The sequence below is a fragment of the Scyliorhinus canicula genome, chromosome 14 (genome assembly GCF_902713615.1).
Source record: "Scyliorhinus canicula chromosome 14, sScyCan1.1, whole genome shotgun sequence".
Taxonomy (NCBI): Eukaryota; Metazoa; Chordata; class Chondrichthyes; order Carcharhiniformes; family Scyliorhinidae; genus Scyliorhinus; species Scyliorhinus canicula.
Window position 1 is genome coordinate 15,381,291 of NC_052159.1, and position 16,144 is coordinate 15,397,434.

A 16,144-nucleotide genomic window follows, 5' to 3' on the forward strand; every position below is an offset into this window, starting at 1 on the left:
TGCTGTCCGAAATGTTCAGTTCAGGGCAGTTAAGGATGGGCTTGCCAGCGACGCCAACATCGCATGAAAGAATAAAGATTAAAGCATTGTGATTGTTCAATTGGTGCATTATAAATGTTCAATTGTGTGCTACTAACAATCAATATATTTGTTCAGGACTGGTTGCGTAAACTTGACATACATTCTGTCATAATATACACCAGTATATCATGGTGCAGACACACACTGATGGACACACACAGGGACCAATCAACATGTACAAACACCGCAGCCAATCACCAGTTAGAATACACACACTATAAAGGCAGAGGGCACCACGGTTCCCGCTCATTCTGGGTGCTGCCTCTCAGTGTAACAAGAACTCATCCAGCCCAGCACAGACCACGTGCTGAGAGAATCAACTGGTTCAGACAAGGCTTAGGTCTCTAGTTTAAGTTAGCATCATTTAGACCCACAGTCATCGTGTGTTAGTTAGTTAGAAGTAGTTAATAAAATTGAGTTGAACCTTCATCAGTGTTGGAAGTGTCTGTTCATCTCTCAAGTCTACACGAGCCAACACTTCACATTCCTTTGGCTGAAGGGTGATCTGATCAAGGTGCTAAAAATGTGAACAAGATTTACTAGGGTAGATGCACAGTAGCCATTTCCTCTGTGGGGAGATCAAGTACAAGCCGAAATAATATTGTAAATAAAGCAACGTTATTTCAGAGTGAAATCGGAAAGGTATTTTTCATGGAAAGGGTGGTGGAAATTTGGAATTCACTTAACCAAAAGGCGATGGATACGGGGAGGCAACTGGAGATTAAACTGATTCTCAGAGATTTTTATATTGGTAAGGCTGTCAAAGGATGTGGAATAAAAACAGGAAAAAATGCCCGTAAGCCATGATCTAATTGAGTGGTGGGGTAGGCCCAAGGGGCTGAATGGCCTATTTCTGCTTCTTATGTTCCTAACTTGAATTGATGCTTTCGTAGCCGATCATTTCCCTGTGGGAGTTCCTTGTTTTGTATCCAAGAGGCTCCTAATGAGGATATGCAGGCCCTTCAGGCAACTGAGTTTCGCTGAGTTTAATTCAGCAGCTGATGCAACAACCATGTCTCACTTAGTTAGGGTCTAAAAAGCACCTCGGAAAAACGAAAACATTGAAGTGGAGAATTTTTATTTAGTTTTACCTCAGCCCATTCTACTTTCAGTACGCAAAAGGAACAAGAAATTTGTGTCCCCTGCAGAGGCAGAACAGCATGTCTATTTGGAAAAGAGCAATGTTTTGCAGCAAGGGTTGAAAGGAAAGCAACAAACTACGTTTGTCCTTTTAGAGAGAGACTTGTCCAGGAATTTCAAATCCTTTCGTTTTCTTTGCTGTTGTACTGAACAGCAATTATTTACCTTTGCTCTTCTCTGTTGCTAAGGGCTTTCAATGCTCTCTTGTATCTCAGCTGAGAACTAAACCCCCATCAGGCACATGCGGCACGGTGGCACAGAGGTTAGCGTTGTTGCCTCACAGTGCTAGGGACCTGGGTTCAATTCCGGCCTTGGGTGACTGTCTGTGTGGAGTCTGCACGTTCTCCCAGTGTCCGCCTGCGTTTCCTCCGGGTGCTCTGGTTTCCTCCCACAGTACAAAGATGTGCAGTTAGGTGGACTGGCCATGCTAAATTGCCCCTTAGTGTCCAGAGGTGTGAAGGTTAGATGGGGATAGGGTGAGGGATTGGAGATAGGTAGGGTGGTTAGTGCAGAGTCGATGGGGCCGAATGGCCTCCTTATGCACTGTAGAAATCAATGGTTTCTGTGGAGTCAAACCTGGAGGCGATGAAAGAATAACGTGTTGACTGGAGGAGTACGACACTGCCGTGGTATTGGATTCAATTGTAATATTTTAAGTGGACTCTAACATTATCCAGCAATTGAGAAAGGTAAATTGCCAGGCAATGGCCAGCTTTGTTGGGGAGAAAATCAAATATACACTTGAACTGTAACATTGCACTTTGAACCATGTGCTCCTTCAGTTCCAAGATCATCTCTGAATAATGTACCATCCTTACTTGGACATCACTGTTGTTTCTTTATTGGCAGGGAGTCAGCATCCGGGAATCCTGTACCCAATAGCAGTGTGCCAGCCGTGGCTCAATTGGTCGCATTGTTGCCGCAGAGTTCTGGGTTTAATTCCCACAGCAGGACTGAAGCAGGAAAATCAAAGATCATAGCCCAGTGCAGTACTGAGAGAGTGCTGCAGTGTCAAAGGTTCCATCCTTCCAACGAGACACTAAACTGAGGCACCGTCTACTTCCGATGTCAAAGATCCCAAGGAACTAGTTTGAAGCAGCGCAGTGGAGTTGTCCTTTGTGTCCCGGCCTATACATATCCCTCAATCAGCATCACCAAAAAATATATGGGGCTGGATTCTCCACACCTCGACGCCGAAATTGCGTTCAAATCCGTTTTCCCGCGATTGGAGCCCACCGATCTGTGGGCGGGCCTGAGCCGTGGGGGCACTCTTTCCTTCCGCACCGGCCTCTGTCGGGCTCCGCCATGGCAGGCGCAGAGAAGAACCCCACTGCGCATGTGCAGGAACACGCTGGTTGGTCTGCGCATGCACGGAACCTTCGGTCCTTCGCCACCAGTTGGCGCGGCGCCAACCTCTCCGGCGCTGGCCTAGCCCCCGGAAGTGCGGATCTTCCGGTCAGCCCGATGCAGGAGTGGTTCGCGCTGCTCTTGGCGAAAAGTTGGCAGAACCAGTAAACTACAAGTTAATTGTGAAAAACCAACATCTATGGTATATTGCATATCAATGGCCTTTTGGCTTTAAGCCATTCTGGGTGGACAATGGCCATTGGCCAGGTGATTGAACCTGGTTTCTGATATTGAAATCCTTTAGTATCCCAAGACCAAAGCAGAAGAGACCTGGGATGGCTGTGTAAGAACTCCGACAAGACAACAGCTGCAGAGAAAGGCTGTGTCACCTTTGCATTATAAGATCCATCGGTCGACAAGCAGTCTCAAAACAGACTCTGAAACTAGCTGCAAGCCATCAAGCAGCCAACGTACTTAACCTGTTTCGTTTTCAAAGTTCATCTGGTAACAAACCTCCGAGATATTTGTCTAGATGAAGCCTCACAATCTGCTATAAAGCCTTCACTTTGCAAGGCCCTCACTTCAACTTTAAATCATCAAATTCATTCAGGAAACCACAGACCTTCCACAGGGGAGACCAAAAGACATAAATCAGAGACTGAATCAACTGAAACTTGTAAAAGTGCACCATCTTTAAATGTATCCATTCTTTGTGTGCATTCAAATGACCGGGTGTGTGACATTGTGTTACTTCGGGGTAGGTGTGTGAGAATAAACAGCCCACTTCATTTTAAGTTCACAAAAGCTTGCTGCTGAATTAGTTAATTGGCATATACACTCCTTGGCATGTACACCCACCCTTCCCTGCCCAACCCCACTTCCGCCCCCTCCCCCGCATCCTCCCCCCCCCCCCCCTTTCCAGGCCCAACCAAACCTCTACTCCCAGTCCAAACTCCTCCCTCCCGGACTGACCCCCACCCTCCAGTCCAACCTTGACTCTCTCCCAGACTAACTCCCCACCCTCGGGTGATCCCCTTCTGTTCTAACCCACCCCCCCCCCGCAGCCCCCGACTCAAACCCCAGCCTCTTCCTTCCTCTCCCTGGTATGACCCAACCCCCACCCCCTCTCTGGTCCCAGCTGACTTGACCTCCCCCCCCCCCCTCCACTCTCTCCAGCCAACCAGACCCACTTCCCCTCTCTCCGGTCCCACTAAGCTGATGCCAACCCCCTCCCCCTCACTCTCTCCGCTCCGACCCAGCTCCCCCTCCCCCCCCCACAACTGTCTCCGATCTAACCTGACCCACTTCCGTTCTCTCTGGTCCAACCTAATCTGACCCCCTTTCCCGCTGGTCTGAACAGCTGCTGCCATTAAAAGGGGGGAGTGACCTATCCCTCTGTGCCCTTGTTACTCCATGTCAATGCTCCAGTCTCGCCCCGCCTGAGTGAGGAAGGTCGGGTCAGACAGGCGTTTCACAATCCCAGCGAAGATAAGTCCGTCGCAAGTGGCGATCCGCCACAGAAGTGTCTTAAACGAGGAAAGTGAGGTGAAATAGTTTAGAGAGAGATCCCCAGAGCTTGGGGCCCAAGGGTTGAAGGTGTAGCCACTGGTGGTGGAGAAACTAAAATTAGGGGCACTCAGTATAAATAGAGCACAGAGATCTCTGGGGGCTACCAGGCCAAAAGCAATTTCAGAGGTAACGAGCGGTGAGGCTGTGGTAAGGGTTTGAAAACAAAGGTGAGGGACGGGGGGCGCGATTCTCCCAAAACGGGAGAAATCGTAAGGCTGGCGTCAAACCCGGGCGGGTTTGACGCCAGCGCGCCCCTTCCCGACCGGGAACCGATTCTGGTCCCCGGTCGGGGCTAGCAGCCCGACGCCGCAAGCTCCGGCATCACGGGCTTAACGAATTTCGTTAAGACCGCTTGCCGGAGTTAGCGCCGGCGGACGCGTCATATGACGTCAGCCACGCATGCGCGGATTGGAAGACTCCAACCCGCGCATGCGCGGATGACTTCATCGCGTATTTGCGCGAAACCCGCGCATGCGCGGGCCGGGATGCCCCTCAGCCGCCCCGCGAATGGATACTGCGGGGCGGCGGAAGGACAAATAGTGTGCGGGCATCGGGCCCGCTGCCCGCGATCGGTGCCCACCGATCGCGGGCCCATGGCACCCTTGGCACGGCCGTGGTACTGCCGTGCCAATCGGTGCCTTGGTTATAAAAAGCAAGTTGTTCCCGCCGTTTTTACGAACGGCCAGACCAGGTCTGTTTGCCGTTCGTAAAAACAGCGTAAAGGGCTGGGACTTCGGCCCATCGAACAGCTGTGAATCGCTGCCGGCCGTAAAATAACGGCGGCAGCGATTCGTGTCGGGAGTTGGGGGGGGGGGGGGAGAATAGCGGGAGGGCGGGAAAAATGTCGGGAAGGCCCTCCCGCTATTCTCCGACCCGTCGTGGGGGTCGGAGAATTTCGCCCGGGGTTTTCTATCCCTGCGCCCCCCCCCCCCCCCCCCCGCGCACAACGGGCGCGATTCTCCGCCCCCACGACGGGTCGGAGAATAGCGGGTGGGCCTTCCCAACATTTTTCCCGCCCTCCCGCTATTCTCTCTTCCCCCCCCCCCCGCCCAACTCCCGACACGAATCGCTGCCGCCGTTTTTTTACGGCCGGCAGCGATTCACAGCTGATAGATGGGCCGAAGTCCCAGCCCTTTACGCTGTTTTTACGAATGGCAAACAGACCTGGTCTGGCCGTTCGTAAAAACGGCGGGAACAACTCGCTTTTTATAACCATGGCACCGATTGGCACGGCAGTACCACGGCCGTGCCAAGGGTGCCATGGGCCCGCGATCGGTGGGCACCGGCAGCGGGCTCGATGCCCGCGCACTATTTCTCCTTCCGCCGCCCCGCAGTATCCATTCGCGGGGCGGCTGAGGGGCATCCCGGCCCGCGCATGCGCGGGTTTCGCGCAAATACGCGATGACGTCATCCGCGCATTCGCGGGTTAGAGTCTTCCAATCCGCGCATGCGCGGCTGACGTCATATGACGCGTCAGCCGGCGCTAACTTGGGCAAGCGGGCTTAACGAAATTCGTTAAGCCCGTGATGCCGGAGCTTACGGCGTCGGGCTGCTAGCCCCGACCGGGGACCAGAATCGGTTCCCGGTCGGGAAGGGGCGCGCTGGCGTTAAACCCGGGCGGGTTTGACGCCAGCCTTACGATTTCTCCCGTTTTGGGAGAATCGCGCCCAACATTTTTGGGCCTCCAGTAGAGGCGGCTCGCCATTGCCCAGTGATGGGATGTTTCGGTCCCGTCGATATTAATGGCGTTTCGCGTTGTCCGCCGGCCACGCCAATGCTGAACTCACCACAAGGGGTCGCTGTCAGCAGGACTGGAAGATCCCATCGGTGGGCAGGGCCGGAAATTTGAGCCAGGCACCAGCCCCCTAATGTCTCCCCGATCCTGGGGAGGCACCTGTGCCTTCAACCCCCCTCCCCCTACCTGGTAAACCCCCCCCCCCTTGGGTCTGATCTCTGGCAGTACAAACCTGGCACCCCCGCAGTGCCCCATCACCCTGGCAGTGTCACCAAGTGCCAGGGTGAGTGACAGGGTGCCACCCTGCCCTGGCCTGGGAGTACCCCACCGGTGCCGTTACGCCTGATTGTGGGGACCAGTACCAAATGCCGCATGGCGTTCTCTCCCAGGCACGGCCGTTGAGTCCCGTATGCCGGGTTAATCGGGTGAGCACATATTTTACTGAGCCATATGGCTAATTTTACTGAGCCATATGGCTGATCTGGACCATGCCCACTGAGGGAGAGATCCAGATCGTGACGCCTCATGAGATTCCGTTTAATCTCGCGAGTCATTTTGAGCATCGCAAATCTCACGAGATTCAATGGCCTCGTCCCGACACCAAGTAGGCCGTCGAATCGTGCCCCAAACCTCCTGTCTTCTGTGTAAAAAGGGGGGCATGTTTAATGTTGATTCCACGTCACATTGTAAAAGTACTGCACTTCTCTTGGGCCACCTTAACCCAATGCTAGCAGTGTGACTCAGACGATCGATGCAGAACATGTTCCAAATAACAGACGGGTTGTTGCCCGTGCAACGTGATAGTGAGATGAGGAATAGGGAGAGAGCAATTAAACACGTGGCTACAGGGATGGTGCAGGCGGGAGGGATTCAGATTTCTGGATAACTGGGGCTCTTTCTGGGGAAGGTGGGACCTCTATAGACAGGATGGTCTACATCTGAACCAGAGGGGCACCAATATCCTGGGGGGGAGATTTGTTAGTGCTCTTTGGGGGGGTTTAAACTAATTCAGCAGGGGCATGGGAACCTGGATTGTAGTTTTGGGGTACGGGAGATTGAGAGTATAGAGGTCAGGAGCACAGATTTGACTTCGCAGGAGGGTGCCAGTGTTCAGGTAGGTGGTTTGAAGTGTGTCTACTTCAATGCCAGGAGTATACGAAATAAGGTAGGGGAACTGGCAGCATTGGTTGGTACCTGGGACTTCGATGTTGTGGCCATTTCAGAGACATGGGGCGAAATTCTCTGCAGACCGTCGTAACGCCGATTTCCGGCGAGAAAAATCGGTGTAGATGACTCCGGCGTCGGGGCCTTCTTTTAGGCCGCTATTCTCCGTTCCCGGAGGGGCCAGCAGCTGACTGACGCGATACGCGTCAGTTTCACCAGCTGCGGAAGTGGTGAGACCCGGCGTATTTTGGAGGAGGAGGAGGAGAGAGACTGACCCGGCATTTGGGGTTTGGGGGGGGGGGAGGAGAGAGACAGACCCGGCAATTGGGGGGGGGGAGGAGAGAGACAGACCCGGCATTTAGGGGGGGGGGTTCCGGCATTTGGGGGGGGGGTTGCGGCATGGGGGGGGGGGTTGCGGCATCGGGGGGGGGGTTGCGGCATCGGGGGGGGTTGGGGGCAGCGGCGTGCAGAGAGGGGGGGCGACGGATGCCCGGGGCCAACGCACCGTCGCCCCCCCCCTCTGTACGCCGCTGCCCCCTACCCCAACCACCCCCCCTCACCACCCCTACCTCCCTCCCCACCACCCCTACCCCCCTCCCCACCACCCCTACCCCCCTCCCCACCACCCCTACCTCCCTCCCCACCACCCCACCCCCTACCCACCACCCCTACCCCCCTCCAATGCCGCACCCCCCCAACCCCCCACCCCCCACTAACGCCGCACCCCCCCCCCCACTAACGGAGGAAGGAAGGGGGGGAGGAGGAAGGAGGGGGGACGGAGGAAGGAAGGGGGGACGGAGGAAGGAGGGGGGACGGAGGAAGGAAGGGGGGGAGGAGGAAGGAAGGGGGGAGGAGGAGAGAGGGGGGGGTGTGTTGGTACCGGTCTTCAGAGGGAGGGGGATGGGGTGTGGGTACCGGCGTTGAGGGGGGGGGAACCGGACTTGAGAGGGGGGGGGGGTGCGGCGATGAGGGGGGGTTGCGGTGTTGCGGGTGGGGGGTTGCGGCGTTGCGAGAGATGGGGGGGGCGGCGTTGGAGGGGGGTAGGGGTGGTGGGGAGGGGGTAGGGGTGGTGGGGAGGGGGGTAGGGGCGTTGGAGGGAGGTAGGGGTGGTGAGGGGGGGGTGGTTGGGGTAGGGGGCAGCGGCGTACAGAGTGGGGGGCGACGGTGCGTTGGCCCAGGGCATCCGTCGCCCCCCCTCTCTGCACGCCGCTGCCCCCAAACCCCCCCCCGATGCCGCAACCCACCCCCCGGTGCCCCCCCCCCGATGCCGCAACCCCCCCCGATGCCGCAACCCCCCCCGATGCCCCCCCCCGATGCCGCAACCCCCCCCCGATGCCGCAACCCCCCCCCGATGCCCCCCCCCGATGCCGCAACCCCCACGGATGCCGCAACCCCCCCGATGCCGCAAACCCCCCCCGATGCCCCCCCCGATGCCGCAACCCCCCCCGATGCCGCAACCCCCCCGGATGCCGCAACCCCCCCGGTGCCGCAACCCCCCCCCCCCGATGCCGCAACCCCCCCCCCGATGCCGCAACCACCCCCCGATGCCGCAACCCCCCCGATGCCGCAACCCACCCCCCCGATGCCGCACCCCCCCCCCGATGCCGCAACCCCCCCCGGATGCCGCAACCTCCCCGATGCCGCAACCCACCCCCCCGATGCCGCAACCCACCCTCCCCCCCGATGCCGCAACCCACCCCCCCCGATGCCGCAACCCACCCCCCCGATGCCGCAACCCACCCCCCCCGATGCCGCACCCCACTCCCCGACACTGAACGGCGTCAACCATCATCAATGGTTGACGCCTTTTAAAGCAACTGTGATTTTCGCCGACGTGACCCGTGGCCACGGCGGCGGGACTTCGGCCCATCCGGGCCGGAGATTTGTGGAATCTAAAAAAAAAATGAAATCCCGCCGGCGCCAGCTGTTTTCAGAGGCTGCCGGCGGGATTTGCACAGCGCCGGTTTTTGGCCGGCCAGAGATTTAAAAACCCTGCGGGAGCGGGAATAACACCGCTGCCGGCCGATTCTCCGACCCTGCGTGGGGTCGGAGAATCCCGCCCTAGGATAGAGCAGGGACAGGAATGGTTGTTGCAGGTTCCGGGGTTTAGGTGTTTTAGTAAGCTCAGAGAAGGGGGCAAAAGAGGGGGAGGTGTGGCGCTGCTAGTCAAGGACAGTATTACAGTGGCGGAAAGGATGCTAGATGGGGACTCTTCTTCCGAGGTAGTATGGGCTGAGGTTAGAAACAGGAAAGGAGAGGTCACCCTGCTGGGAGTTTTCTATAGGCCACCTAATAGTTCTAGGGATGTAGAGGAAAGGATGGCGAAGATGATTCTGGAAAAGAGCGAAAGTAACAGGGTAGTTGTTATGGGAAACTTTAACTTTCCAAATATTGACTGGAAAAGATATAGTTCGAGTACATTAAATGGGTCGTTCTTTGTACAGGAGGGTTTCCTGACACAATATGTTGACAGGCCAACAAGAGGCGAGGCCACATTGGATTTGGTTTTGGGTAATGAACCAGGCCAGGTGTTAGATCTGGAGGTAGGTGAGCACTTTGGAAACAGTGACCACAATTCGGTGACCTTTACGTTAGTGATGGAAAGGGATAGGTATACCCCGCAGGGCAAGAGTTATAGCTGGGGGAAGGGCAATTATGATGCCATTAGACATGACTTATGATGTGTAGGTTGGAGAAGTAGGCTGCAAGGGTTGGGCACACTGGATATGTGGAGCTTGTTCAAGGAACAGCTATTGCATGTTCTTGATAAGTACGTACCAGTCAGGCAGGGAGGAAGGGGTTGAGCGAGGGAACCGTGGTTTACCAAATAAGTGGAATCTCTTGTTAAGAGGAAGAAGGAGGCCTATGTGAAGATGAGGCGTGAAATTTCAGTTGGGGCGCTTGATAGTTACAAGGAAGCGAGGAAGGATCTAAAGAGAGAGCTAAGACGAGCAAGGAGGGGACATGAGAAGTCTTTGGCAGGTAGGATCAAGGAAAACCCAAAAGCTTTCTATAGGTATGTCAGGAATAAAAGAATGACTAGGGTATGAGTAGGGCCAATCAAGAACACTGGTGGGAAGTTGTGTGTGGCGGCTGAGGAGATAAGCGAGATATTAAATGAATACTTTTCGTCAGTATTATCTCAGGAAAAAGATAATGTCGTGGAGGAGAATGCTGAGACCCAGGCTATTAGAATAGATGGCATTGAGGTGCGTAGGGAAGAAGTGTTGGCAATTCTGGACAAGGTGAAAATAGATAAGTCCCCGGGGCCTGATGGGATTTATCCTAGGATACTCTGGGAAGCCAGGGAAGAGATTGCTGAGCCTTTGGCTTTGATTTTTATGTCATCATTGGCTACAGGAATAGTGCCAGAGGACTGGAGGATAGCAAATGTGGTCCCTTTGTTCAAGAAGGGGAGTAGAGATAACCCCGGTAACTATAGGCCGGTGAGCCTCACGTCTGTTGTGGGTAAAGTCTTGGAGAGGATTATAAGAGATACAATTTATAATCATCTAGATAGAAATAATATGATTATGGATAGTCAGCATGGTTTTGTGAAGGGTAGGTCATGCCTCACAAACCTTATCGAGTTCTTTGAGAAGGTGACTGAACAGGTAGACGAGGGTAGAGCAGTTGATGTGGTGTATATGGATTTCAGTAAAGCGTTTGATAAGGTTCCCCACGGTCGTCTATTGCAGAAAATACGGAGGCTGGGGATTGAGGGTGATTTAGAGATGTGGATCAGAAATTGGCTTTTTGAAAGAAGACAGAGGGTAGTGGTTGATGCCAAATGTTCAGAATGGAGTTCAGTTACGAGTGGCGTACAACAAGGATCTGTTCTGGGGCCGTTGCTGTTTGTCATTTTTATAAATGACCTAGAGGAGGGCACAGAAGTTTGGGTGAGTAAATTTGCAGACGACACTAAAGTCAGTGGAGTTGTAGACAGTGTGGAAGGATGTTGCAGGTTACAGAGGGACATAGATAAGCTGCAGAGCTGGGCTGAGAGGTGGCAAATGGAGTTTAATGTAGAGAAGTGTGAGGTGATTCACTTTGGAAAGAATAACAGGAATGCGGAATATTTGGCTAATGGTAAAATTCTTAGCAGTGTGGATGAGCAGAGGGATCTCGGTATCCATGTACATAGATCCCTGAAAGTTGCCACCCAGGTTGATAGGGTTGTGAAGAAGGCCTATGGTGTGTTGGCCTTTATTGGTAGAGGGATTGAGTTCCGGAGCCATGAGGTCATGTTGCAGCTGTACAAAACTCTGGTACGGCCGCATTTGGAGTATTGCGTACAGTTCTGGTCGCCTCATTATAGGAAGGACGTGGAAGCTTTGGAACGGGTGCAGAGGAGATTTACCAGGATGTTGCCTGGTATGGAGGGAAAATCTTATGAGGAAAGGCTGATGGACTTGAGGTTGTTTTCGTTAGAGAGAAGAAGGTTAAGAGGTGACTTAATAGAGGCATACAAAATGATCAGAGGGTTAGATAGGGTGGACAGCGAGAGCCTTCTCCCGCGGATGGAGGTGGCTAGCACGAGGGGACATAGCCTTAAATTGAGGGGTAATAGATATAGGACAGACGTCAGAGGTAGGTTTTTTACGCAAAGAGTGGTGAGGCCGTGGAATGCCCTACCTGCAACAGTAGTGAACTCGCCAACATTGAGGGCATTTAAAAGTTTATTGGATAAGCATATGGATGATAATGGCATAGTGTAGGTTAGATGGCCTTTAGTTTTTGACTTACCATGTCGGTGCAACATCGTGGGCCGAAGGGCCTGTACTGCGCTGTATCTTTCTATGTTCTAACATCGCGGCAACCTTTAGCCTTCAGCAATCTACCACTCAACACTGATATCATTCAAAGAAAATTAATTGCGCATTAGTATCTGGCCTTATCTTAGTCGGACTAGTTCAAGTGTGTAGACAGGTGACCTTGAATAGTTTCTGTGGGTTGACATGCTCATTTGGGATACAGCCTGTATCAGATCAGAACATTTTCTTTCCTGTGATTTATTACAAATGTGTAATTATCCATTTAAAGTATCCTCAGGGAGTATATGTAAGAACAGGGAGTACATCCTTAAGTAACAACTATGAATACAGTTCTTTCTACTAGAATATCTCAGTCCACCTGGGTGTGAAATTGGACAGTCAAAAGAAATGTCTTCAGAACATCAAAATCAGATATGTTCCCGACCGTGACCCAGCAAAGATTCACTGCAATCAAGGCTGACAGAGATGATCGCTCAGAAAGCACTATGTGTGAGCTTCTGCCCTCTTCAATATAAACTGGACTTAAACTTGCATTGCAAGCATATTCTGCTGTCAGCCCCAGTAAATGTGCACCACTTCCGTGTGCTGTGTGCCCCCACAGCAGAGGGGATAGAGGGGGTCAGGCTTTCAAGTATCATAGGTGGGATTCTCCGTTGGCTAACGCCGGAATCAGGAAACACGATTGGGCGGAGATCGCATTTCTCCTTGGCCTCGACTGCGGCGTCAAAACGTTCCAGGACGCACGTACAGGCAACGCCATTGGCACATCATTACCAGCCCTGACCCAGTATTCTCCGGGGCCTCCGTGAATATCCACCTCCGCTGGAGAGAATTCCCGACGTCGAGGTTCACTTGTGCTTTTAAAAATCGTGAAACTGTCGCCATAGCTGATGGGGGAGAGAAAGAGGAGTTAGGACACGGAGAGGCGCGACTTTGGGTTGCTGGTCCGAAAACTGGTCAGGTTTGCTTGTGGGGGGGCCTGCCAGGGTTGACGGAGGGGGGTGGTGTTGGGGGTGACCCCCCACGGGACTGAGGTGGTGCGCTGGCACGGATCTTGCTGCGCACCCCACTGAACACCCACCTTCGCCCCCTCGTTCTGCAGAGTGACACCGGCTGTATGGGTGCCCCTCCCGCACTCCAGCCCCCACCCTCTACCCCACTATTCCCCACACCTCAGCCCTCCCACTACCACCACCCGCACCCAGGCCCCACCTTCCACCCCACTACTCCCCACACCCAAGCCCACACCCCACTACCCTCCTCTCCCCACACCCCAGCCCCCACCCTCCAGCCCAGAATCCCACAATGTCGGAGGACACCCGATCCCGGTGGCCGTTAAGGTTACGGTCGACCTGAACCTTTATGCAAAGGAGTCCTTACAGGCGCCGAGTGTGGACCTGTCCCGGATCTTACAGAGCTCGGTGCACAGGTGCATCTGTGTCTTCATGGAGGCCCCTATATGCTCAATCGGCACAACACATCCACTTCAATGTGGACCGAGCCCACCAGGATGCCTGGGCAATGTGGCTCACCACCGGGATGCTTCGGGCCCAGGCGCTGATCGACAGGTGGCATGTCCCCCTACGAGCATCTGCAGATGACAGGCAGCTCTGCACAAACCAAAAGTGATTCCACTCGATGAACGTGCACCTTATATGTACCCATCAGATGCCCAACAGGCACATCTGCACCCAATACCTGGGTAGTGTGCACGATGCCTTCATCCTACCACACTCAACGATTCCCGGCTTCTTCGAAGGGCAGCCCCGGCTGGGGGCTTGGCTCCTGGATGACGGGTTATCCACTGTGGTCATGGCTGATGACGCCTATCTGGAGGCCACAGACCATCGCCGTCCTGTTACGACAATGCCCATGCAATGACCAGGGCGTTATCGAGCGGTGCTTTGGCATCCTGAAGGTGCGGTTCAGGCCTGGACCACTCTGAAGGGGCCCTCCAGTATGGCACTGAGAGGGCCGCCCACATTGTGATGGCCTGCTGCATCCTCCACAACATTGCACAGCAGAGGAGCAACATGGAGGAGGAGGATGAATGCCAGTCCTCGTCCGAAGAGGAGGATGTCGGGGAGGGTGAGGATGGCCAGGAGATGGGACCCAGGCAGGCACGAGATGCCGCACAACGTGTGCGCCAGGGCCAGCGTGCACAGGACACTCTGATCGCCTCCAGGTAAACGGATTGGGGGGGGGGAGGGAACAGGCTGAGGGCACAATGCCACATCTCATCCCCACACCCCTCCAGGCCAGCAACCCGCCTGCAGCCCCCTCTGTGATACATACCTGCTGCACTATGGAGGTGGTGGCCCTGGGTTGACAGTAACAGCGGGTCTGGTCCATGGGATGGAGGATGCTGCCAACCCGCTCTGCAGAGATAGCTGGTGCTCCGCATCGTTTGGCAACGTCTGTCTCATGCCCACGGTAGCATTTTCCACTGTCCACCTGGGTGATCCCTGCATGCGAGCTGTTCATTCCATCACACGGTCCCATCGAACTCCTGGGGGTGGCGGAGATGAGGTGATGGGGGGTGGGGGAGAGGGTGGGACACCGGCGTGGTGAGTGCTAACTGAACTGGGGTCCCTGAGCCCAGCCGAACCCCAATGTCCACCCATCCCCCAACCCCCCAGTGCCCCCTTTCTAGCCAGCCCAGACCAATGCACCCCTCACACCCTTCTGAGAGAGCACCGAGGCAGGTTGTAACATTGTGAACAGATGTTTAATGTGAATAAATATATACAAAGTCCTTCCCTAGCCCCTATCACTGCCTGTGCCCTGCACACGTGCCAACTTAGCTGATGTCCAACTTTCTGGCCTTAACTCTACGTCTGAGTGCCAATCGCGAATCTGGCGAATCCTGGCACCGTTTCGATTGTGTTCCACGTGGCGCCTGTGACAGCCCCTTAACAGTAGCTGGATCGGTCCAGGTGCGGCCCCAGTTTTGCTGTCGTGGAAGTCCATGAATCCTGCTCCGGCGTCAACACTTCATCTCAGGAACGGAGAATCTCGCCTCACATCCTGAGCCAGCTGGTGATAAATGATGTAGATCTGCTGGATAAATGGCAGGCAGCTGAGTGCCAAACTCACCAGTTCATTGTTATTTTACTGGGCTTCTAATTTACACTTGCTGTCACAGAAAGTTCAATCATTTAGATCAATTCCTTAGACCTGACGCTAAGAGGAGTTATGATAGAAGTGTTTAAAATCAGGGAGAATTTAGATGGAGCAAATAAGATGAAACCAGGCGGGATTCTCTGGTCTGCCAGTCACGTGATTCTCGGCTGTGCACCGTTCACTAGCAGCGGGAATCTACCATCCTGCCCACTGTCAATGGGCAGGAAAATTGAATCCCAATGGCTGGAGAATTCCGGCCACTGTTTCCAATGGCTGAAGGATCAGGAACCAGAGGGCCACAGATTTAAGAAAACGGGCAAAGTAACTAGAGGTGACGGCCGGAATTCTCCGATCACTGGGATTCACTTTTGCCGCCAGCAGTGCACGCCCTGCCGTGCGTTTCCCGGTGGCGTGGAGTGGCTTCAATGGGAAATTCCTTTGCCAAGAGGCGGGAAGATGGATTCGTCGCTGAGAAACACAGGGACCAGAAAATCCAGCAGGATGTGAGGGAAACCTTTTTACACAATCATGCTTAGGATTGTCTAATAAGGTGATGGAAACAGGTTCAACGTTGGGTCTTCAGAAGGGAATTGGATCAATACATGAAGGAGAAAGAAATTGTATGGATATGGGTAATAATAATGGAAAATCACCACAGTCCCAGATGACCATAGGCTGCTTTCCCCTTTGAGAGGGAGAGCTGACTGGTGGTTGTTTAACCTGAGGGTCTCCACATGCGAGGAAATGGAATGTTCTTCAAAGGTTTTGTCACAGACTCAACGGGCTGAATGGCCTCCTTCCATTATTTAACCATGATTTCAGGGAATGAATCTTCGAGATCAATGCATCTTATTCGTAGGGAGTTAGTTTGTTTCCTTTATTCATTTGTGGGAGGTGGGCATTTCTGACAAGGCTAGCATTTGTTGCTCATCCCTAATTTTGCCTGATATCATCCAGTTCTTCACGTTGGGGAATAATGGCGGGGCATTGGGAGGCTGTTTATCAACACAATGCACTTTCCATGGCCAGTGAGCCCTGGAGCGGGACTTGAACCCAGAGATTCTGACTCAGGGGGAAGGGCGGTGGTGGCAGGAGGGAGGGAGGCAGAGGAGCACTTCTTTTTATACAGGGTGAAATAGACAGCAGAGCCAACCAGACCTGCAGAACACTAGAGGTATGTAACAAGAGAGGGAAAAAGTGTAAATTAGGA